A 25,437-nucleotide genomic window follows, 5' to 3' on the forward strand; every position below is an offset into this window, starting at 1 on the left:
TATGCAGTATAGTATATTCAATATTTTGACATTTACACACACACCAATTGCATTTATGCTTCGCTTATAACCGTACCTAGTGGTGTTCGCACACAGTAAAAAAGCACAAAGATATTCACCAGGCTGAGGGGAGAAAAAGGGAGCGCACCAGCTGAAGAAAAAAGGAGCGAGAGAGAAAACGAGTGAGGAAGAGAGAGAGAGAGAGAGAGAGAGAGAGAGAGAGAGAGGAAAAAGTATACATTACGATATGATAAAAACGAATGGGCTATTATTCTTGGCCGGAATGAACGAATGAAACATACACACACACACACACACACACACACACACACACACACACAAAACTGCACGCGAATAAAATAAAATATTATTTCAGCAGTGATTTCTGCCGTCGATGCCGAGCTCATCGTTGTGACTGCCACAATAAAATAGATAAAAAGAAAAACAGCCGCGACTGAATATAATTTGTTAAAATACACATACGGATTGTATTTTTTTTTGCTGGTTTGGTGTCGGTATGCCAATGTTTCTTTATAATTCAATGAATGTTGTTGTTTTTTTTTCATACGCCATTGAAAATTTATGTCTCGCGTATTTTGCTGGGTATTCTTTTTTTGTGGCTGTAAATAAATCCTGCGAGTTATCGTACAAAGTCCAATTTTTGTTTTTCATGTGAGTAAAAAAAATAGGCGGCCACTCACTGCGGTAGGAAATCACTTACAAACATTCTCGTCTCATTTGTTTCGACTAAATAAAATAGGTTAGTTACATAGTCAAGCGATATACAAATAAACAAAGCGATTATTATTTTTCCGCACCATTTTTTGTGCCGTTGTTTCGAATTCGTTCTTTTTTTGGGAAAATTATTCCATTTATACGCTTAAAATCCTGGCTTATAATTGTTCATCCAGAGATGATTTTTTTTTTCACTCGGCAAAAACAAAGAAGTTTTTTTGGCTTGAACAATTCATTCCCTGTTCGTGGTATCGCAAAAACGTAGCCATCACACTCATACTCATACAGAATGCATACTCAATGCAAGCCTTTCGTTTGTGGCATTTTATAAATATAATGAAATTATTTTGGTATCGGGTTTATTATATGGACGCACATCATGCAAATGCACACACACAACACACTGACTGTGTGTGCTATGATTCATGCGAAGCAGTGACCGCACTGGCAAATGCATATGCACGATCAAAGGAAAACTTTGTATTCATTATAGTTTGCTCTTGTCGAGAGCTTTTCCACATTCGACATCTGTCTTTATACACACATATCGCCAATGTTTGTACTGTTTAAGCACGCATGAAAAAATCTCTACTTTTTTTCCCTCTTTCAAGTGTCATTATAAAATACAATGGTTAAGAGCGACGCATTTTTAAACAACACACACACACATACAAAAACCCTCATATTTTGCGAGGCACAAAGAAGATTTACTAGCAGCCAAACGCAGAGATAGTCGTTCGCCGAGTTTTTTTTTGTGTCTGTGTTTTGGTTGCTTTTACAACGTTTTTTTTTATTGAAATTCTGATAAAATATAATATTTTATTTTATTCGCTTATTTTTTATCGGTGCATTTTTTTTTTGCACACACAATCTTTCCCACTCTCTCGCCCTCTCTTGCCATCCGCTTTGTATTTTATTTTCATATTTCATTTTAAATTGCCGTGTCTATATGTTAATCATTCACACAGTCAACGGATTATGATTCCTGTTTAAAAAAAAACATAGCGACAGCCTTTTAATCTTATCGTAAGCCTAGTAAATAATAATTCGAAATCTATGATGTTTACACTCGTAATGCGCAGCTTTCCACCTCTGACCAACAATGCCAAAAATTGTTCCAGTCTTTTCTTAACTTTGGAGCTGATTTATTTTCCACTTGAATGTAGAGAATTGGTCGATCCAGTTACTTCAATTACCGCCATTGACTCTCTTGCTTATGCTCTGCAGACGTGCCTCTCAACGTGTTGAATGCCGATTCGATTGAAGTTCCATTGTTCAGGAAATCTATTATAATACCATCGAAAGTGATGAAACCACGGCAGTCTTTGGTTTCGTCGACAAAATAATTAATTTAAAGAAAATTTCCGTAATCATTGGGTTTTCCGTTTGATCGAATTTCCCGCCCATTTTCCTCAGCCAGTCAACCGATTGCCGAATAAATTTCGCACATATTTCCGTCGCTACATGCTCCCAAAAATGTTCATCATTCTTGCTGGGACTTTTCTCGGTGAAATATGCGCGTTTGTGTGGTTACGTACATGTGGTTTGTGTGGTTACGTGCGTCGTCGTCGCGCGCGAATGAATGAATTTTGTATCATGTAATGTATTTAAATACGAAAATGTCTTGGCGTTTTGTGAAGGGAAACCACAAGAAATTTTTTTACCGAAATAAATCAAATAGCAACCAAAACGTACAAAGAAAAATTACTCCTACGTATGCAAACGGAGCATACATCAAATCGTTTGATTTGTCGCGCAAGGAACAAGTTTAATGTTTATTCATAGAAAAGAAAGGGGAGCATTATAAAAAGAGAGGGAGAGAGAGAGAGAGATATTCTTTATGCAGTGGAGGCAGGTGCTTGCGGATATGCCATACATGGCAGAGAGAATCACCGAAAACCAATTGCGTATTCCTGATGGCCTGGTTTTTCTTTTGTGATACGCTTTTTCCAACACACACACACTCCCACTCTTTATCTCTGCGTGTTGGCCAAAATCGAAATGGCAGGCATAAGCGAAAATGCGGCACACAAAAAAGGCTCATCGTCATATCTATTAACTTATCGCATTCGAAACACTGTGTAGCACTTACTACTGCTAATAACGGAAGACACACAAAATGACACACATATATTTAGTGAAAAATGCCGAAAACGAGAGATAGGCTGTGTGTATACGTCCTGAATTAGATGTTATACGTATGTGGAATAGAAACGAGGAAAAACCAGAAAGAAGACAACGACAGTGTGCGCGCGGTGCGAGCCATCCTGAAATCAAATAAAGGGAAGAAACGGGACGGATTTTTGGGCGCCTCGCACACAATGCGGTAAACGCACGACTAAAAACAATAAATTAAATGTCTGTATATAATTTGTACTTAATGAATATAATATTCTACTTTGGCTCTAATTCGTATTGCCATTAACATGTGACCGCACCATCGCATAATATCCAACGAGACGACGAAGACGACGACGACGACGACGACGACGACGACGACGAAGATGATTTTCATGGCTAAAGCCAGAAGAAATATGTGATATCAGGCACGAATTACTCCGGCATGTTGCTATTATGTTACGCAGATATCATGCGCACATCTCGCCTAAGCGCGGAATGAGCATGGGAATGAATGAAGCGCTCTCGCCCGTTCAGCAAAAACAAACACACACACACACACAGAGAGAGACAACACAAAATTGATGTTTCCGTATTTATTTTCTCCGTGAAATCTCCGTGATTGCTGCTCGTGAATTTTATTTTATTTTCGGCTGACTATTGCATATCTCGGCTCGCAACTGTCGCTTTATGTGCAAAACCAAGGCAAAATGTGTAAATGAGTGAGTGAGTGAAGCTAGTCAGATACACAAAATAGTCACTTTAACCGACATTTTATGGCAAATTGTTATGAGAGTCGAACGAGGATTGGTAACTGTTGTGTTTTGTTCAACAGACAGCAATTGACGCAATGACGTCAAATTTGCTATTTTCATTTCGAACTCAATTGAAATTATGTACTTTTCCTGACGATGACGATAGTAGATGCGATGGCGGCACCAACACAACCATATTCACTATTTGCTTGTGCAAGGTGGTAATAAAGTTGAGTTGTGCTTGACTGCGTCTTTGTTAAAACAACTACCACTCTGCTTGAAGTGGTGATTCATATATTCGCGATTGCATCTACGGTTTAAATATTTCTATTAGCGTTTTTAATTATAGCATCCCCTTAATTTGACATTTGTTGACGATCCTTTGTAATTAAGTTGTTCGTTTTATGTGCTGTGTCGATGTCATTTTGTGTGAGTGTGTTTTTTTTTCGTTCTGTTGCTTTATTTTTTTTTTTCTTGTCACTATACCGCAAAAGCGACTGCTTTTTTTGTGTGTGTCTACCGAATGGGCCCATGGCTTTTGTTTGTTCGCTTGTAATTGCGAATTGGTTACACAAAATATATATTGGGCTAGATGACTGTTTGACAGCAGCAGCAGAGGGAGAGAGCAAAGAAGCAACGCCGAAAATTGTGTTGCGTGTATAGAATTTATTATTGTCAATCGAAACAATTCATTATCTGGCCGGTAATTATGTGTGATGGGGTACGCACGTGTGGGTCATCGTAGGCAGTCATTTTCAGTAGCCATCAGTCGAATGATGAAATCACATGTAGACTTCGACCATTGGCGTTTGCATTGTCGCTCTACGATATTATCTTCAGCCAGCCATTTGAGTTAGTTGTCCATGTCATTGACGTCATATTAAATTCGATTTGTAAACAAACGTATGTATTCATTTCGATTCGTCGGCAAATATTTGTTAGAGTTGAACTCGTTCAATCATGAAAATGCATTTGAGCTAACAGCGACGTAGCGACTATGGCAAGGGAAAAATAGTTAGCCATGAAAGTTAGTTGTGAATATCAGATATATATTTTGCGGTATACTCACATTCTTTAATGAAGTTACTGTAGCTCATTCGCTAATATCATCTATGCCCTGCATAAGATAGTGAATTAGTGCTTAGAAATAGAATAAACGAAAAAAAAAATATCTCACGCTCATTCTCCCGTTTTATGGTTTATTTATTAATGCAATAGCAAAACATAAATGCCGTTATTTATTCTTTGCGTTCCATTTCGAACTCGTTGGTTCCTCGAAGCACAGAATGCTTTCAGCATATTGTTCTGTATGTAATTACAGAAACACACTCAGGCCAACAAATTGCGTTGATATCCCGAGTAGCAAGCATTTTCCACTGAAAACGCGAGGTTGAGCGAGAGCGTCTCAAACGAAACGAGAATTCCGTCTTTCATTCGGTGTGGTGGTGGTTGTGGTGGTCTTGCATTTAGTCTTTTTGCCATTTTCTACACCGGATTTTAGTTACTCCAAAATTTACTGCATACGATTACTATGGGGGCCGCTATAAATACAGATTATTGCTGTTTTGCCCCACATAAAGCACAAAAAATACACCATAACAAGCAGCATGTCTGCTGTTCCAACAACAACGAATATAACGCAAAAGTGAACACACTATTTTTCCTATGCTTTTTGTGGAAATTTGTGATTTTTTTCTCTTTTATGGTCCTACCAATTTAGTTAGTTTACAGTTAATACTAAAATGCTATCACTACCTTGTTTCGCAAATGCAACGCTTTGCAACGAAAAGGAAAAGAGGAAAACAAGAAAAAAAAACAACGAAATATGAAACAGTGAAGCAAAGAGTTTGCTAGAGACACATCGAAAGTGTGTTCAGAAATATTGCACGAGACAAGCGGGAATGAAGCAAACCCGAGCCATCGTCGGCGTCGTCGTTGCAAACATTTTCGGATATAAACAACGAAAGTTGAGATATCACAAACTTTTCAGCCCGAATACAAAAAGGCTTGGAATGATAACAAACTTCGATGTACTTTTTGCCTTTCTCACTTTTTCATGCTATTCGCAGTGGAATATGAAAGTTTGTCAGTTTTTTCTTCTCATTTACGTGTAGCAAGCAGATCACGACTATTTAGATTTTTTCAACTTTCTATTTGTTTGTTGCCACATGTATCCTTATATGAGCAGGCACACTGGATGTGTGCATAGTGAATCACTCTAGATAATAATTGATATTCAAATTCAAATATATCTTCTTACGAAAGAAAACATAAATGTGTCGCAAATTTTCTTTACTCAAATCGAAACATTTATCGAAACGTCGTAAAAAATTAAACATCTCTTAAAATTACTGACGTTGACCATTTTTAAACCTCAATATGGGCAAGGGTCAGTAAGACGAAACCACGCAAAAAATGTTTCTAAGGAGCAAAAAAGTATATTAACGTCGTTCGATCGCAATGAATTTTTGAATAGCTTAATTATTTCATAAAACTTATATTCTCTGAAAATTTTATCCAATTCGGATAATTTTTTCATATGAAAATCTACAAATTTTCGATTTTTTTCCGATTTTTGTAACGTTACCGACCGTTTTTTGAAAGCACAAGATTTCTACTATGCTTTTACAAAACTACAAGAACCTTTCCATATTTTTGTAGAAATGGGCCAAAACTTTAATAATAAATTCGAGAAAATATGATTTTTATTTTCTTTTCTGGTTTTTGGAGCACTCAAATCGCACGTGTAACGTTACCGATTTTTTTTGTAACGTTACCGATTCTACGCCTATTGGGTCCAGAGACCACCAAAACAGTTTTTCATGCACACCCTGTATTTCTATCTTTTCTTTGATCCTTCATCTACGATATAATGAGTGACAACAGATTTATGCCTGGGTAGATTCGCTAATTTTCATAAAAACGTTGAGCAACCTCTCAAATCACTTCCAAAATTTTGTAACGTTACCGACGCCTTTAATCGCTCATAAGTCCAATACTATAGGTGATAAAAATAAAAACTTTTCTTTGAAATGTGTGGTATGGGCAGCACTATCATATGCACTTTTGAAATTTTGGGTTTTCATTATTATTTTCAGAGATATGGGCGAAATAGGCGTGCGAATTGTAACGTTTTCGACCTGACCCTCGCCCATATAATAAATTGATAAAAACTGTTCATGCTACATAAAACGATTGGAACAAAGCTGATGTCATCTGTTGAATTTCATGCGGAAAAATCGCCCGCATTCGGATACGTCCGCATTCAATACTGAAATATCTCGGCATTTACAGAATCGAAATACCTTTTGTCATTCATACCTTCACCATATTTTATTTCAATCCCTTTAAACATTCGGCTTGTGTTGTTTAACGTAGATAAGCTACTTAACTTTTGTTGAAATTTGGGCCAAAGGTAAAAAATATTGTTGCCCTTACTGTTAAAATGAACAATATTTATCGAATTTTTAATCGTTCTTTTTGTTTCGGGCCTTGTTTTTGACACCGTTTGTCTTTGTTAACACTATTTTGTGATTCTACATACGATTAATATGGCTCACCGAATAATACATTGGATGAATACGTGTTGTGTGAGTCTATGCGCGTGTATGTATGCGCTCTAGTGTAATGTTAGGCAACATGTTAAATTTTATAGTCATTCGCACAAAAGCGCTTTAGTGTGTTCCATGGCAATTTGGTATTTACTCACTTTAGAAAGTTCCCTCTCTCCCTCATTCAGCAACATGTATTTTCAAAATTTAATGGTTCGATGTTGCTATTGCAGCCGAGTGTATCGTTTTCTTTGTTTCATTTCGCATTCTCTTCTTCCCTTTATCACTCGATGTGTGTGTTTGTGTGTGCATGTGAATGTGGGACTGAAACAATGATTTTACTAACCTACTTATGTGCGCCATGTAGCCAAAACCTCGAGCACATGGGGTATAAAACATTTCATAAACGACAGGCACCAGTATTGTTTCCTCCTGCTCTTGCTCCGCAACCGAGAGGATCGAGAGAGCGACAGATGGGACAAGGGTGAGAGAGAAGAACAGAGTACATGTTTGCTGTTTGTAGATAAGCGACAAAACACACAGACAATGCACATATAAGCCGAGGCATCAACATCAGACGCTTTGTTAATTTTAATTTTATTTTGTGCCAGTGAGAGAGCATTCGCAGATTAGGCGCGTTTTTTCCCATTTCTCTCTCTCTCTCTCTCTCTCTCTCTCTCTGTCGTCGTTGGTTCACATCCCTCGTGATGTTGGTTTATCATGTACATCGTGTGTATGTTTACTGTCATCTCGGGCGTTAGTGTAATACTGTGTGCCTGCATTGATTCATTGTGATTCACTGGCATCGTGTTTTTTTCTGGCTCTTCTTCTTTTGCGATCTCTATATTTTGGTCTCTTTTGCTCTTGACATGTTGCTATGCACAGAGCAAGCGAGAGATGTCGTATATGTGTCTGTGCTGTACAGTACAAGTGGCCCGAAATGTGAAAAGAGCGAATATGGAATAATCGTAGTTTATTAGGCTCAAAAGCTTTTTATAGCTAACAATCACATGGATTCCATTTGGTTGTATCATAAACACGGCACCCACTTTGTGTGCGCAAGCAAGCGAAAGCATGTATGAGTTGATCGTGCATTGTTTATTTAAAAATTTATTTTCTTATGGAAACATTTTTTGGTGCTCGTAAAAGATTTCCATTTATAAATTTTCTAGCCATGCGTGTTGTATTTATATTCAAAACAGCATATCAAACACATGGCAACCGGTATAACCATGTTATTCTCACACACAGTCTCTCTCTCTCTCTCTCTCTGTCTCTCTCTCTCTCTCTCTCTCCCTCTCTTCTTCTCTCAATCGAGTATATTATTTGCGTTAGCACGATGTTTAAAAGAAGAAGAAGAACCGAAAAAAGAGTCAATAAAGTGGCGTGTATGTAATAAACGATTTTCAGTGAAGGAAGAGGAAGTGTGGGTATGTTCAAGGTCACCGAAGCGAGAGCATTTCTTCACTCTCGTTTAATTTTTACGACAGTGGATGGCGAGAAAGTGTTCGGTTTTCCTTTTGAAATTTAAATTGAGCATAAGCAACATTTTATTAATTAAAGCTTCATGTGCTTTTCGCGTGAAACATAGAAAATTTGGAAGCTCGCGCGCGTGTGTGTGTGTCTTATTCGCCGAGTTTGTGTCTGCACAATGAAAAGTATGACAATGTTCATTTTCATAATTTAAATATTGATGAACATAAGCGCCCAAGTCATAAGCATTGAAAACGACACGCAGCCAAACTCAGCGAACGAACGAGAGAGCGTGATAGAGATAAAGTGTGAGTGAAAAATCGCTTAAGCTGAGAAACGATTAGGAGAATTATTCGAAAACATAATTAAGTTACGGAAAACATATACGCATGGAAAAATAACAAAAACATGTACTATAACTCACCCGCTCCCCTTCCAAAGAAAACCGTCTTTCACGCCCGCACTCGACTCGCATACGTATCTCGTTGTGCGCTCAGCCTTGTGTTCTGAACAGTCATTTAACTGTATTTCGCTGTTTAAATAATGCATATTAATAAATTAATTAAGATACTTTAACTCATTTTTCATAGTCGTTCGAAAAATTATTATATATCCATACATTTGCTTTGTTTCGCAACACACAACATAATTCCATTAAGCATAACTTTCAAAGCCTCTGTATTTGATGTCGACTCACGCGCATCACCATTGAATTGGCGAACCAAAGCACGTTTCGGCTAGTAACGCAAATTTTCCTTCTCCTCTGTTCACACGATGTCGATGAATTCACTGTTGTTCCAGTGCCACTTCATCGACACACACACACACACACACACACACACACACAATCATCAAATGAATCAATTAGGAAAAGAGAGAGAGAAAAACGCCGAAACTGGCTCGAGAAAAAAATTACGGCCAATGTAAAAGCATAACAGAGTTTATGATAGTGGTCGAGTGTTTTCTGGGGGAGTAGTGGTGGGCATGCCATTTCATTTCAATAATCCATCAACTTAAAGTATTTTCGAGTGCGCACTGCGCACAAAACCGCCTTCTCATGGCATTTCATTCACTTCAAAATGAAGTTATTATGTTGGATCTAAAGTAGAAAAAAAAATCATTTGCTCTTCCGTTTTTCGCGTTTTAATCCAAATCAACGCAAGCAAGAGCGAAATTACACAATAATATGTTGTTCGCAAAACCAGCCAAAGCCATTTCGTGAGAATTTCCCATTGACTGAGCTTCGACAAAGTTTATGATCCAGCAAATTATGCGCGAAACAAGCAAATCGAATACACGCACAAACAATTAATCACCAAATTTATTATATTTTCATTTTGAAAATTCTTCGGTTTCGGTATGCGGCATTGCAATTCTACCGCACATCGTTAAATCGCTCACTTTGCGCGTTCGAAATAAAGATTTGATGGGGGAAAAAAATATTTCAGATTCAGTCAACTTCAGTCAAAGCAACAGAAAATGTTACTCTTTGACCAAATGAGCGAACGGAATGCAAATCACGATAAATTAAAAATGCAATAGGAATTCTCTCTCCAAAAAAAAACGAAGAATAAGTGGATCGTGTTGAAAATAGCGTAAAGTCAAAGCAACAAATGATTGTAATGATCTGATTGTCTCAAATAAAATGGGTTGTGATTCAATTTGGTCTTTAATTTGATACCTGCTGTCCAACAGCCTGAAGGTAATTTCATCAAAGCTTCGTTTTATTTTTTTCTTTCTCTTCTTTAGTGTCTCGGCCTCTTCACAACAAATGGCTTTTTATTGTTCTATCCTTCGTTTTGTACTCTCTACGTAATTTATTCGCTTGAGTTTTTGACTCTGTATGATGATGCTGAACATCGCACCGTTCGCATATCTAAAAGGTTAAAAAACGAACAAATAGATAGAAAATGGAGAGCGAATGATTCAATGCGCACACATTTACATACACACTCACACACACGAAAAGAGAAAAAAAGGAGCAGTCGTAGTGAAAAACCTTTCATTTCGGAAAATTGAGATTTTATTAAATTTCCTTGGTGCTTGCTCGTTGTGCTTTTGCTTGCTAATTTGTAATACGCGCATAATTGGGAGGATATCGAACGTTACCATGCCTGAATGGTGAACGTTGCTGTTCACGGCAAACACAACACAAAAGAGACTCACAATGAAATTAGAGAATCAAAAGCGTCATGGTGGAATTGTGTTTGCTGCGAGTGAGGTGCTTCTGGGAAAATGGTTCTGGTCAATTGGCGTGTGTGTGTGACGAATGCGTCTTGCAACACATTTGCGTAGGATCAACCTGATTGGCGACTGTTGACAGCATGTTTACTCAGGAATCCCCATCATTATGAATCAAACACCATCGATACATTGCCACTTCAACCGTTGCTAACACAGCAAAGACTTGAAATTGGTATTCCTTCGAGACCTTTTTTTCCCCTACTCCCTTCTTTCACTCGAAAAGAATGCGCTCTTCAGAATATTGGCTCATTTGCTCAGTCAACTTTTGTTCGTCCATTGTTTACATTGTTTTTTACTCTCGCTATTTCGTTGGCTGAGTGTGTATTGGCATCCATTCATTGAAAATCGGCTTTACTTCTCGTTTGAGTGTTGCCCCTTTCATTTCGTATCGACGCATTTGTTTTCATTCTTTTTTTGTAGGAGAATGCCGTCCGCCATGTAAACAACAATCCAGCAATCTAGAGTCTTCTATTTATATCAATCCAAATTGAAAAGTGGTAACACATTGTTTTCCCTATCAAATCGACCGAATCAAATGGGTTTCGACACCCGCCCGCGCAAAACTAGGTCATCAAAATTGGTAAACAATACCGAGAACAAATTAAAATAAATTCGTTAAACATACAAATTGTGCTAGTTCTCTTACTCGCTGTTTGTATAGTGATTTCAATGGATTTCATCCCGATTCCAATCTAGCATTTGTTTGAATGTAAAGAATAATGTCGAGTGGTCGAGAAATGCTCATTTGCATTTGAATCATTTAGAGCACTGATTCTATGCTTTGTAAAACCAAAATCCAGTAAGAATCCATTGAAAATCTATGTCAATCGATTTTACCAAGCATTGTAATGAGAAGAATTCTCGAAATTTCAATCGACCATACCACCGAAGTGAAAATTAATAAAGAAAAAAATGGTTTGAAACAGTCTTCGGATGCCTTGTCGCGTTGAGCATGTGCTTTTTTGTTCGATTCATTTTTCTTTCGATTTTATGGCCATGGCAATGTTGACGATTGTCATTGAGCCCACTCGGTATCTCATTGGCTTTGAACAACCACGAGAGCAGCTCTCTTGTGCGTATTTCAGCTTTATACTTCGATTGTCCTCATCACATTTACAAGCACGCTAATTAATTACGACGCATGAACGTTGGCCAGCGGGGATGAAAATTTTGTGCAATGCTTTAACATTGGCTGTGAGTTTGGTAAAAAGTAATTTATTTATCGCGCTTCGTTTACGCGAGATTCGGAAACGGTTTTTTTTTGCTGCTGCTGCCTCCTTCCATTCCAATACCAATCTCACCCAGCACCGCTGAGTCTCTGTTGTGCTTTTGGCAACCACAAACAACGAACCTGGCATTTTCGCCAAAATGAACAGCACGGTAAAGTGTTCAAAAGCATCACATACACACAATTACATTATCACACACGCAATTTGATTAGTGTTTGTTTTATTCTCCGCCGGTGTGGAGCGATGTGATGTGTTTGTGCTTCGTGGAAATTTATTTTGCATGTCGGTGCCAATTCATAGAATTTTCCCACTTTGCGCATCCTTTTGAAGATCGAATCGGTGCTGTTGTTCATTCAATTGAATTCACTCTTGTAGTAGTGGTTCATCAGTTAACTGAAACTCATCAACCTCAGATTGAATGTACGGCATTGCATGAATTGCTTGACATCCAGCTATCCAGCTTGTTCAATTGAAACAACGAGATTGCCGAGAATGAGAGTGTTCGTGTTCAGGTTTTTTTTTTCATGGATGTGTACTGTATATATGAATCGGTAAGAATAATCTTGACCTGCGTGAGAGTAGAGATTGAGTGAAAATAAATGAGAAACATAGAGTTTTTTTTTATATGGATATGTTGTTGTAAAGTCCATATAAAAAAACTCTTTGTTTCACATTTATTTTCACTCAATTTGGCAGGTCAAGATTATTCTTACCGATTCATATCAAAGTGAATGTTTGATTTATATTGCATAAAATGAAAAATTGAGCAATTTGATAAATGATGGATATTCATGATATGCAAAATGCTTTTCACAGACATCAAAAATACGCTTCCTTTTTCGGTTGAAAAATATTCAGGCCAATTACCGTATATAATGCCATGGAATTAAAATACAGTCCAGATCAATAGAGCGATAAAAGTTTATTATGGATATTGAACTGCATTTTTATTTAAATATTCATAGTTACATTCTTTTCGCATTCGCTTGCTTCCCCTCTGCCTCATTTATTTTACTAGTCTGATATTGAACCAATTTCACGCTGACCGGGCTAAATATAGCCTAAGTGCATTTTTCTTAATTAAATGAAATGAATGTGTACAATCGCCAAATGTAGAAAATATCGTTAAAGCATTTTTTTTGTTTTTCAACGTTGAAAACAGACAGAAAATAGCGAAAATGAGAAAAGCGATGTCAAAAGTAAGCTTATTAGATCGCTAAAAGCATTCCAGGTAATTTATCATTATCATGGCATGTTCATTGTTTTATTTTTATTTTTTCCAATCCATTAATAAATAACCGATTCTTCATTCTTCGGAAGTTGAAGCTACATCTCCGGCGGCCAATTTTCGAGTATTGCCCTAATAATCGTGATTTTTTATGCTTCGACGATATGGTACGGTATTTTCGCCCGTTGATAGAGTCGTTTTTTTTTTCTTCAGCAGTCGAGTGTGGAATATACACACAGTTCATACGATTGAATTGGGTAGCATTGTTCAATCAAACAATTACGAAAACTTTAACTTTTAACTTCTTTTTGCTTCTTCTTTCAAAATTGTTTGGCTGGAACAAAGTTCTTGGATGCGCGCACGAGCTCTGATTCGTGCTGAATTATTAATCATAATGGGTATTTTCGCTCTTCTCTTCGTTCAATATTTCGCACATCGTTTTTCTCGGTGCGTTTTATTTTTCTTCGTTTGCTGCACTCTACTCTCTTCGTTCTTTCATTACATTCGTTAGCAAAGTACTTGAAAATATCGAGAATAGTTTGGATGCAGTGAATGGAAGAAAAACAAGTGCAACAAGAATTCCATTCCAATCCAACGGCATTGGCGATTTTTCCACTGTGGAATTTAATGAATTGCAGAAGGAATTTTCATCGACGAAATCCCCATTTTTCTTGTTGTTGTTATTGTTGTTAATTAGTTAATTGATGTGGCTATATATCGCTGGAGTGGTTGCAAAATGTTCAGTCGGTTGAAGTGGTTTGCACTTAATAGCTGACGCTTTGCTTGAACGTTGAATTATTTACAGAAAATCTAATTATAAAATCATTCGATATGCCAATAATTTCGATGTGCTTCTGATATATTCATTTGACATTTTGCACCCTCTACCACAGCCGTCACTTTCACAATGATATTTCCGTTATTTGCATGCGAATCTCGTACATTTACACCGAATTGGTATTCAAAATCAATAGCAAATGGTAAATTATGACCAAATTCTGATGTTAAAATCAACATAAAATGACAAGAATATTTTCCCGTTCTCATTTTAATTGGTGTACATGGTGGGTGTGCGGTATGATTATTATTTGCCATTTCCAATGTGAATATATACGATATGTGCGAATGAAACGCGAATGTGAAACACGCGTTGCCAACTGCTGGTGTTGCATATCAATTTTCGGCAAACATGCATTTGTGGATACACCTGAATAATTTACATTTGTACCAATAAATACGTACTTAATGTCGAATTCGCACGTTAAATGCGTTAAATTAAATGTTAATGAGGGTATTTAAGGCAAGCAATCGCTTTTGGAAAAATTTCCGGTATGCCGAACCCTTTTTTGGTGAGTTTACGCGCGCACACACACACACACACACACACAGAAAACTATCAAATTAAGTGGCTTGATTTAAAAACCTATTGAAAATTACACTCAACTCAACTCGCACACAGTAAAAAAATATTAATCCCCGGATGTACTATTAAAATGTAGTTTATTTGAATGGGCTGCAGAGAGTGGGTTGAGGCGAATATGGTTGGCTGCGTAATTTTCCTTCCCCAGGAATCAACTCAGAGAGAAAGTGAAGGGAGATATAGAACGAGCGAAAAAGCGAATAGAATATTTCTTGAAAGCGACAACGTGCATTTAACCGACGAATATATTGCCTTGCGTCTCGTGCATATACTTGGTGTGTGAGAGATGCTATCTATGTATAAGCCAAATCCAACACCATGCATATTATTTTCTACGCATGGCTGGACGATGTGGAAGTATTCATATTGAATAATTATGCAAAATAGATCCCAGGCATAGCCTATAAAATTTGTCCCCGAAGACTCATTACGGATTACACATAAAAATCTACTTCGCATCCATATACACTTTGGAATCGGTCGAAGCACTAGCTTATGGTCTTTTCGTGTTGAATCTATTGTTGTATTATAGCGTGAATGGGTCTTCATAGAAAAGATGATTTTTTTAATCAAAATCTCATTTTCACATCGCATATACACAGTGTTTGTATGTCATGAACTAATCGCAGTGCATACATTCACTATATTCGTATAGAGTCCACACTGTGAATAGGTCAATTTTACTATCGTACTAAAAAAGCATATTAAGCATGAAATTATTTTTTCTTTAATACGATGGTGTGTTTGCAAGGACCCGATAGCCAAATCCACATAGTTTTACGATAATCATCGATAGTTTAATCCAGATACAAAACAGAGTTTGGAGCATCGATCGTCTCGATACCATTTAAAGTATTCGGTTGAGGTGCACCTCAAATGGCCAACCAATTCATGGCTTTGCATTGATTCGAAATGATTTTACACCAGAGAGCAATGTTTTAAATGCAATGGTATTTCGTCGATGGCCACCATTCAACTTGATCAATAAAGTTATTGCTTTCGACGAGGGCGCCGAGAACGAGATAAAGGAGCAGAGAGTGGAAAATCAGCACAAACATCGTACGAATAGCATAGGAAAGAATATGTAATGACCTATCACGCTATCAAACAATGGGGTGTCAGTCGAAACAAAGCCAAACCAAAAAGGCATAAAAATATGTAGTCATTGGCATGCGAGTAAATCACGGTAAATGCCTTCGTTTCGACATTGGAAAGAGCCAAACCAAACCAAACCAAAACGAACCGAACTCAACCGAATTTCACCGCGACTGAAAATCGCTTTGGTCCGTTCCATTTCGACAAAAGTGTCGAAATGTTTTATACATGGTGTGGAGAGAATTCAAATACATTTCATTATATGGTGAATGTACTCTAATTTATTGTTTTGAGGTAAAAATCTAAACGTTCTTTTGCTTGGCTTAAATGCCATAAAAACTAATGGTTTTCTCTCTCTCTCTCTCTCTCTCTCTCTCTGTGTGTGTGTGTGTGTGTGTGTTTCGACTATTTGATCTAATGGCTTTTCAATATGCAATTATGAAAATCATTTGTGAATTTAAAATGTGTTGATGACCCATTTTCATCACATATCAAAATAATTAAAGGTATTTTTCGACTGCATGTGGTATAGCACTAGACCTTTTTTCACACATAGTCTCTGGTTTGGTTACAATGTGAAAACGTCAAAATCAGAGACTTTTCATCAATTCCGAGAGAAAATCGGATCAATGTACCATTGGAAATTGAATGCCAGGTATTCACATCGATTTCTGCATGGTGTTTGGCGTACAATGAAAATTTGGTGTTGCGATGAAAATAATGATGCAGATGTGTCTACAATGTGAGTATCGTATTCAGATGTATACGCGTGCGTGGATGGCGTTGTTGCTTCGAACGAGATATTTAATGAAATGAAATTATTTATTCATGCATCATTACGCATGCAACCGCACAGTACAGTGAATTCAATTAAACATTAACGTTATCCATTGGAATCTGTACTTATTTTCGGTATTTGGTTCCGAAGTTAATGAAGAGGTCGAAAATTCCATTCAGAGAATTTTGATAGAAGACATGCAATATGTTGCTGTAACAACAACGGCAGAATAAAAAAAATCTTCCTTCCTTTGCTCACACAGGTATTAAAACACACTGCATTTTTTCACAGTGTGCCTTCGGCAGCGATTTGCGTCGGAATCCCGAAATGAAAATTTTCAAATGATTTCATTTCGCAATATCGCAAGTTTCGCTTAATTTACTGCACAGCAAATTACCAAATTTAACGAAACTACGTAATCCGGTTTAATTAATAATGAAGAAATATCTATGTGTGAAATTATGCACTGTGTATTGCTTTGTATCGCTCTCTATTACAAAACATCAAAACAACAAAACTGCCCCGTTTTTGTTGCTAGAAAAACGATTGCAATTGTTATCATCATTTTGGAATAGTTGACCAAATATTAAAACATTGCATATTCTAATTGAAATATTTACGAATCAGAAACACATTTCTGTACACATGTATTGTTTTGTGCAAGTAATGGTGGCTGGCGGTGAGGGAAGTGGCAGGAACAACAATTTAATTTTGTGTGCCATTATGAAAGCGATATAATCAAAGTGCACCATCCGTGTGCGCTCATTAAGCAAATACACACAAAATCATTTGAAGCAACAATAACAACAGCAGTATCGTCATCAACAGTTGTAGTAATGGTGGCATCCATACACATTTATACACTCAAATAAAATGAAAATGAAGTGGTCAATAATGCATATTTGTCAATTAATTAAATTAAATTAGATTCCGTGTGTAGATTCAATCCGATTCAAATTGAATGGCGGTAATCAGCACACCGCCGAATGGGGGCTCAACTGAAATGTTGTTTCCAACACTGAATTTAATTACAAAACCTAATGAACTTATCTAGACCATGATTTTGTAGCTCGATCTAGGCTGACGATTCCCAAAATGTTTTACTCTGATCCAACAAAAAAAAACTGCATAGATTAATATAAATTGCGGAAAACATTGATTTTACTTTAAAAAAAATATGAATTGTTGTTCAAAGCCATCTCTTCTGCCCGCCGGAATGAAATTCGAATAACCACAATCATCACTGTCTTTTCGGGTCGTAAAATATAGCTCAACGATTACATTTTGCGGGTCGGATTCAAGTTTAAACAAACTCCGGAAAAACTTTATGTTATAAGTTTAGAAAGCAGTAAAATATGTGTATTTGTTTCGACGGAAAATCAGAGACAAACAGCATCAAAAACTTGTCCGTTTGAATGTTGCATGTAATGGATTTTCTTTGGTTGGAGTGAAGTGAACAGTTGAAGATACAGAGAGGGAGAGGGAGAAGGAGAGAGAATGAGAATGGGAAAATGCGAGTGAGCAGAGCACTGAGTGTCGACAAACAAAAAAAACGAGTGAAACGGAAGAGAGAGAGAGAGAGACCGAGCTAAAAGATTGAAAGTTTCATAACCACACCTCAAACAATTCAAATGTAATTAATCAGTGCTATAATTCATTTTTCGCCGCATCTCACCTGCCTGCCTGCCTGTCGGCCCGAGACTCATGACTCGACGAAGATCTCATAAAATCCGACAAAGTTGTGTGTATGTTTGGAAATTAGTCGCTTTATGTCAGAAATGCTTGGTGTGATTGTTAGTTAGATGGTTGCTCGTTGCCCATTGCTGAAGTGATGTTCTCCCATGTGCGCGTTACATGAACAAACCACACACACACTCATATTTTACCTTCTATTCCAAACAACAAACCCAAATTTAATATTGTATACGTGTATTTGGTATGTATTAAAGCTCAGCAAAAATCAACGCCGCTTCAAATCCAGACGTATAAATCATAATGCTATCATTTGCAAAACCGAACACACATAATAAATGTTTGACTGCAGCATATCTATCCATACGTACACACTGAAGCATACGGCATATCCTCACCTCAAACCGAAGAAACAATAACACACATACACACCAACCAGGCGGTGTATGCTATGGAACTTTAACGTTTTCTTGGCTACACCTGAACTCTCAGTACTTTGCTAATTATCTAAATTGTGTTTGCATTAGATCTTACTCTATACTCTCTCATTCAGCCGTGTATTTTCCTATATAAAATGTATATATTTATCGTTATTATTTGAATCGCAACGCTCTAATGCTTTTGGGTGTACATGTTTATTTCATTGCAGATTAGACAGGCATCATCGTTGACAGCATAAATTGAACAACAACACCATTGCGACAACGGTGGTGTGAAGAAGGTGAAAAAGCATACACAAAACAACATCCCAGCACAGCTGATTTGCGAAATCGAAACGGGAAAGAGAGAAAGAGAGCAAAGGAGCTTAGAAGCAGGTGAAAATGTACATTTATTTGGTGTGGCATAAAATTCAAATCTACTCATTTGTCAGCAATTGAAACTAGCTTACGGGTAAATGCTCTCACTAGTATAACAAGCACACAATGACAAATTGGCTTTTACGAAATTCGAAAGGACTACATCTTAGAGGTGTGTTTAGGAGATGCGTGAGCACGCGCTCACTCGTTTGCTCTTGTCATGCCTATACATTCATTTGTATGTGATTGTCAGAGTTAATACACCTTAATCGTTCAACATGACTTCGAGCTCTCAAAGCTCATTTTCTTCCAGAGAAAGGGAGAGAGGGATGAATGTATGCATTTGCGTGTGAGTGTGTGAGTATTACTCAATTTCGCCCATCGTTCCGTGTTCGATCCACCTTGCGTCTATGCCACCCATTATTGTTGGCGTAATTTTTGTCAAAACAACCGATTCAGCAGAATCACATAATAAGATTTATTGTCTGCATTGCCCGAAACCACCACCAACAGCATTCCATCGTCTCTATGTTACTATGTAGATAGATAGATAGATAGACACACATACGAAGAAATTTCACCCATCCGAAATTTAATTAACACTCAAGTGTGAAATGATGATTTGATATTGGAATTTAATCTATAATTACGATATATGTGCTTTCATGCATATTACATCTACCATATATTGTGCTTTCGCCATTTTGCCTGTTTTCCGTCTGGATATTCTTGGGTACGGAAAATGTCGCCGGAGAAAATAACAACGACCGATCCATTCATTCATTCATTCATTCACTCAAGCATAAGTACAAACATCAAAATCGATTACCACGCAATCACTCTGGTTGTTTATTTGTTTGCTTTTCAACCTTCAATAATGTGTATGCTCAATTCGTCTCTTTGTGCACACCAAACCATTGTACACGTACATAATTAAATTCTCACGAAATTTTGAAATATTGATTCCACCTCAAATGACACACACACATACAACAGGGTAAAACTAATGATTCGTCAATCGAAACCATTTGATGTTTTTGATGTGTATATTAAAACCTCCAAATACACTAAATAGACACACATATTGTTCAAATAAACCAATAAATTCGGTGGTGATTTTTGAGTCGGCAAATGTAGATATTTTCTACATTGGATTTTTTCTCATTGTATCAGCGTCAATCACTGTTTGTAACCATGTTTCAATATTTCGTGAATAATTGATAAAAAGAAATCATAGAAGCAATCCTTTTCGATTGAGCTTTTTGCTCATTTATTATTCAAATTTTCCGTATGAAAAAAAAAACAGAAAGCAAGAGTCTTTCATATCGATTTCGACTAGTTCGCTTTGTGGCGCTATTAATATTTGACTCGACATTGTCATTTTCATGCAGCTATCAAGTTTCGATATTTTTCCTTTCCCATCCGAAATATTAGTATTTGGGTATGTCTGTATGTTTTATGTGTGTGTGAGAGTGGTAAATATGAAAAATAAAAAGACTAAAAACTTTGTTTTGGCAACTTCATTTCGAATTCCAACTTTTCTGCGATTCTACATGTCATTATTTGCTATTGTGATTAAGCTCCCTTTCGAAAATGATGGGTTTTCTTTTGTTATAAAAATTCCGACCCCAAAACAACGATATTCCATCAATATATTGTGCGTTTCTCCCATAAACGGGTTGCCAAATCAGTCCGTGTACCTTCGGACGGATTTACAAATTTTGCAACAATGAAAGCAAACACAATTATTCATTGGCCAATTTTTAATGAATCCTATTTTCAATGTGAACTTGAGCACCTTTGCACAGCAGCAGCAGCAGCAGCTTGTTATTCATTTCCAAAAGCGATCAAATGTTCGATTCGGTGCTGAACATGAAATATGATTATGCGCGTCCCGTAACGGTTGCTATTGAGGCTAAATGTTATACATAATTGGCAGTCGGCCCACGAAACCTAACTGAATTGTGTCTAAATCCCTTTTTTTGTTCTCTTTGTGTATGTGTGTTTCTCGTGTATGTGTTTTTTATGTGTGCGCTTCCATTTTTCGAGACTAACCCAGTTCTAATAAATGCTGCTGGCATGACACCTCAAATTATGATTACCTGTGATTGCTGCAGCTCGTGAAGCTAGTCATATTTGACGATTTGCGTGCCGAAACAATGTCATAAACCCCATCCTCTCGCCCGAAAAACCATATTCTCATCCGAATATGGAGGGAAAAAAACTTACACACCGGTGCAAGCAACAATGACGACGACGACAACGATGGCAATTGTGTAACAACAAGAATATATTTATATGCTAATGCGGTTGTATTACACACATTCGGCTCTATCATAATAATCGATTATACCAATATCTAGCCATAGTTATTCGCCATCAGTATATTTCTGTTATTTTTTTCTATGTTTCCCGTATGGAATTGCGAATACGTTACCAGTTCACTCGCTCGCTATTCCACGCCATAGCTTAAAAGCCGTTACATTTCATCCAAAAATAATCATTCACGTAATTCCGAACACATTGTTTGCGGAATTTTAATAAAACATACATATGTTAACAAAGCGATTTTGCAATTTCACGTCAGTAGAAGCCATTAGTGGCTCAAACAATAACCCGAAAATGGGGAATAGCTCTCGGCTCATTCAACCAATATACTCATATATACATAAACACACACTAAATGACGTTCCATCTGATTTCCATTTTTATTATGAATGTTTTTTCGAAATTACTTACTTTTCGTGTCATTTATGGAATTGTTTGGCATGTATGACTTCATTGAATTATGCTTTTGTCGTCGTCGTCGTCATTTTTCGCAACACACACATGTGGAAAAGGTCGGGCCCTGAAGAGCTGCCGTGTACACGCTCATTCCCTCTCACTTACTCACTTCAAACATACGAACAAACGAACGCTATAGATTGTGTCATTCAGTTTGAGTGATATAGTTTGAAGTAGAGCGGCATGAAAATTCAATCAATATTTAATGTGTGATAGACGCTGTCTCTGCCAGAACACCTTCAACGTTAACAAATGAATGTATATATGTTGCACTGTTATTTGAAAATGAGCACACAATTATCGCACGTTTACGTGTATATGGTGAACGAATTGAAGTGCAGAAGAAATGGGACGACTGATATTCGAAAATGACATGCACCAAAAATGGATTGCATGTGCAAAGGGTATGGCTTTGAACGATTCAGACTAGAAACTATTACAGCTTTGAATAATGGATATTTTGCAGAGATGCAAATAGTTGGAGTAGAGAAAGAGAATACAATGATGGGACTAAATTGACGGCTTGTGAAAGCGAGTGAGAGCTATCCATCGATTTATGACTGAATAATGTGTTGTTCAACATCAACAAAGAAAAAGGAAATGTGCAATAAATGCAGCTGTTTTACATTGTTTTCACGTTCCGGAACATTCCGGAGAGTGTATCGGAACCGGTTAAGAGGCGGTTGGTACACAGATATGACTAACGATAATGGTTATGATTACACTGTATTGATATCATCATAATGACGGTCACTTCCCTTGATTGTGATTGTGATTGTATTGATGGACATTGGACAACCAGTGAATATTGGTTAAAATTATTATCATTACCTTTTATTATATTTACCTCTGACCTTCGACCACCTCCCTCTCCACGTCTTTTGTTCTCCCATCATTCCATTGTCGTTTCGAATGTTTATGTGAATCCATTCAAGTCAAAACATTTCCTCAGCTCCTTCACAATGATTATCTTATTTATATATATATACAAGTAGAGAAACAGAAGTGGAAAGCCATTCATCTTTCATCACCTCAACAATCCATTCGGTTTGAATTCACTTTGATCAGTTGCGCAACTAATCGAAAAAGGGAAAATATTTCACAAATCCACCAAATTGCTTTTGACTTCCATACATTCCTAGAATGCATTCATTTGGCATAAAAGAGAGAAACAGAGAGAGAGAGAGAGTCAAAACAATGAAAAAACCGAAAAACAAATGGAAAAGTCTTTGTCAAATCCAGTATAAATCGAATGAAATCCGTTTTCGAAAACAACTATCGAAAAACAATACCGAAAGAAATAGAATATCAATTTATCTTAAGAGCATTGAATTTGTATGTGCATCGAATGGGAAAACAATACAACACGTACACACTTTTCTATTTGAAAATCGTTGAAATAAAGTTGACACTACTCTGTTTTTCGTCGTTTATGTCTCTGTGTGTGTGTGCAAGCATCACTGTGTGTGTGTTTGTGTGTGCACTGTGCATGGTAAAAAGTATGCCAAAGTCACATACCAAATCCCTTAGCAAACGTAGATAACGTACACTATGCACTCCGAAACTGAATCGCCAGGAGAACGTTCTCTAAATACCAGCGATAGAATAAGTTTTGTTCAAAGCAAATATAACTATGAAAAGCGCACCAACAGAGCAGCACACACACAAACGCTGAGTTAAGCTCGAAAACTATTCCTTTAGCTAGAGTTTGAAATGACGTTGGCGAGAATGCGTTTTCGTTTGAAAACTCGACTATATTTTGAGTCAAAGTTCGGTATCAAAGTTATCCCAGTGTGTTGTGCTCATCGTTTCGTTCGTGTGTATGTGTGTGTTTCTTCTTCATCTTCTTCTATTGAATTTAATCCAATACTTTGACGATGATATATGTTTCACTTGAAGAAACGAAATACACGAAGATTTATCGTTGCTCATGAATTCACCAGCATCACCGTCACCGCCACCACAAATGCGCCACCATGGAAATTGATGCGATGAAATGAGAAACGATATCCTGATTCATGTACTGAACACTTTTTCAATCGTACAGCCGAAGATACACAAGTTTTTGCCACATTTTGATTGAATTAAAAAAAAAACACACACCGAACGCATTTCAATTGGAATTAATTTTGCCGTAAAGTAAACGTCGTGTGTTAAGCCACATGCCGTGGTATCTACCTTCACGCACTTAGATATCAAGGGATTAAATTCAATGCCATCATGCGAAAGTGCGAAAGAAATTTCGATGCACACACACAGAGAGAAAATTTGAGATTTAGTTACATAATTGCGTTAAATATCTGTCTAAGTACCTGATTAGTGCCATCCATGAAAAAAGGCCATTAATTGCACCGATTTTGCCAAAAACCGAAAGTGAAATAGGTAAGGGTAGAAAGTGAGAGTAGGGCTGTGAGTGGGATTATGTAAGAAAGAAAGGTAAATGACGCTCAACAGAATCATAGAGTCACTTGAGATGTGTTTTTGTTGTGAAGTTCTTCTCTTTATCGTGGGTCGAATGCTACAGGTTCCATACGAAAGTGAAAGAAATAGAGGGAGAGTGAGATTAACAAAGTCTCGACGGAAAATAATTCGATTCGTATCGTTTTTCCAGTCATGCACAAGTACACACACACACACACACCATCAGACCAAAGTATATGTATTCAAATCTCTAATCACCGCACAACACATACACACACACACACTCAGTGTAACTAGAAAAGTTGGTAAAAACATAATAATTACGCAACAAATTACGTTCGTCTACAAACAAGTAATTGAAAACATCGCATACGAATGAGTCGCAGACGGAGTTTTGGAAAACTCAACGCCAAATAAGAAGAAGCGAAAGAGAAATAGAGAGAGAAAAGTTCATAAAAATCGTGTTCCCATCAATCAGCCTAATGGCGTAATTTAAGTTCCATTTGCTAGCTTCACTCCAGAGAATTTAATTTGATATGAAACTAATGCGATGGCGAAATTCTATCGGTTTACGAAAATTCACAATGGTAACGAAACGCTTTCGGCAATGCAATATATACACATGCACACAAAAATAGATATTTACAACACTGAAGTAAGTAGATCGTTGGTTGGTCGAACTGAAGAAAATACTGCCGTGACATGACTTACCGAATCCAGATATACATAAATAAGTAGGAGTTTTACAATGCATTTGTCCAATTGTTCCACATTTTCTAGAAATTCGACAAAAAAGAATTGCTCGGATGCACTGGTTTTTTTAGGGAGAGGGAAGGCGATGGTGATGCTTTTTTGCAAATCAGTTATTCGATCGGAACAGCATAACATGTGTGCCACACGCATACACATAAAATCGATTCCACAAAAGTTCTCGACCGAAAAACGCTGCAGGAACTCAATGCTTAGAATTAAATTAAATAAATCGCTTGCCATAAAGTTGCTCTTATCTAATGCGAACGAAACGCCGAAAGACAATGGCCACAGATGGTCACACGAACCGAAACCATTGGGTAATGGTGAAAAATGACTGTCTGTTGTACAGTAGAAGAACAATTTG

General features: G+C 37.1%; 2 protein-coding genes across 2 annotated transcripts in view; one reads left to right on the forward strand and one right to left on the reverse strand.

Annotated features, from left to right (window-relative positions):
- LOC129566913 (nucleolar transcription factor 1-B-like) overlaps positions 1-25,437 on the reverse strand; it is a 324,444-nt gene that overhangs the window by 62,238 nt on the left and 236,769 nt on the right. The gene's annotated exons all lie outside the window — the stretch shown is intronic.
- The window catches only part of LOC129566910 (nephrin-like), a 268,706-nt gene that overhangs the window by 36,574 nt on the left and 206,695 nt on the right, over positions 1-25,437 (forward strand). The window contains exon 2 of the mRNA XM_055443300.1: positions 18,968-19,133. The gene's annotated coding sequence lies outside the window, so the exon portion shown is untranslated. The remainder of the gene's footprint in view (positions 1-18,967; positions 19,134-25,437) is intronic.

This window comes from Sitodiplosis mosellana, unplaced genomic scaffold (genome assembly GCF_009176505.1).
Source record: "Sitodiplosis mosellana isolate CC-2019 unplaced genomic scaffold, AAFC_SMos_1.0 Smas_scaffold_5, whole genome shotgun sequence".
Classification (NCBI taxonomy): domain Eukaryota; kingdom Metazoa; phylum Arthropoda; class Insecta; order Diptera; family Cecidomyiidae; genus Sitodiplosis; species Sitodiplosis mosellana.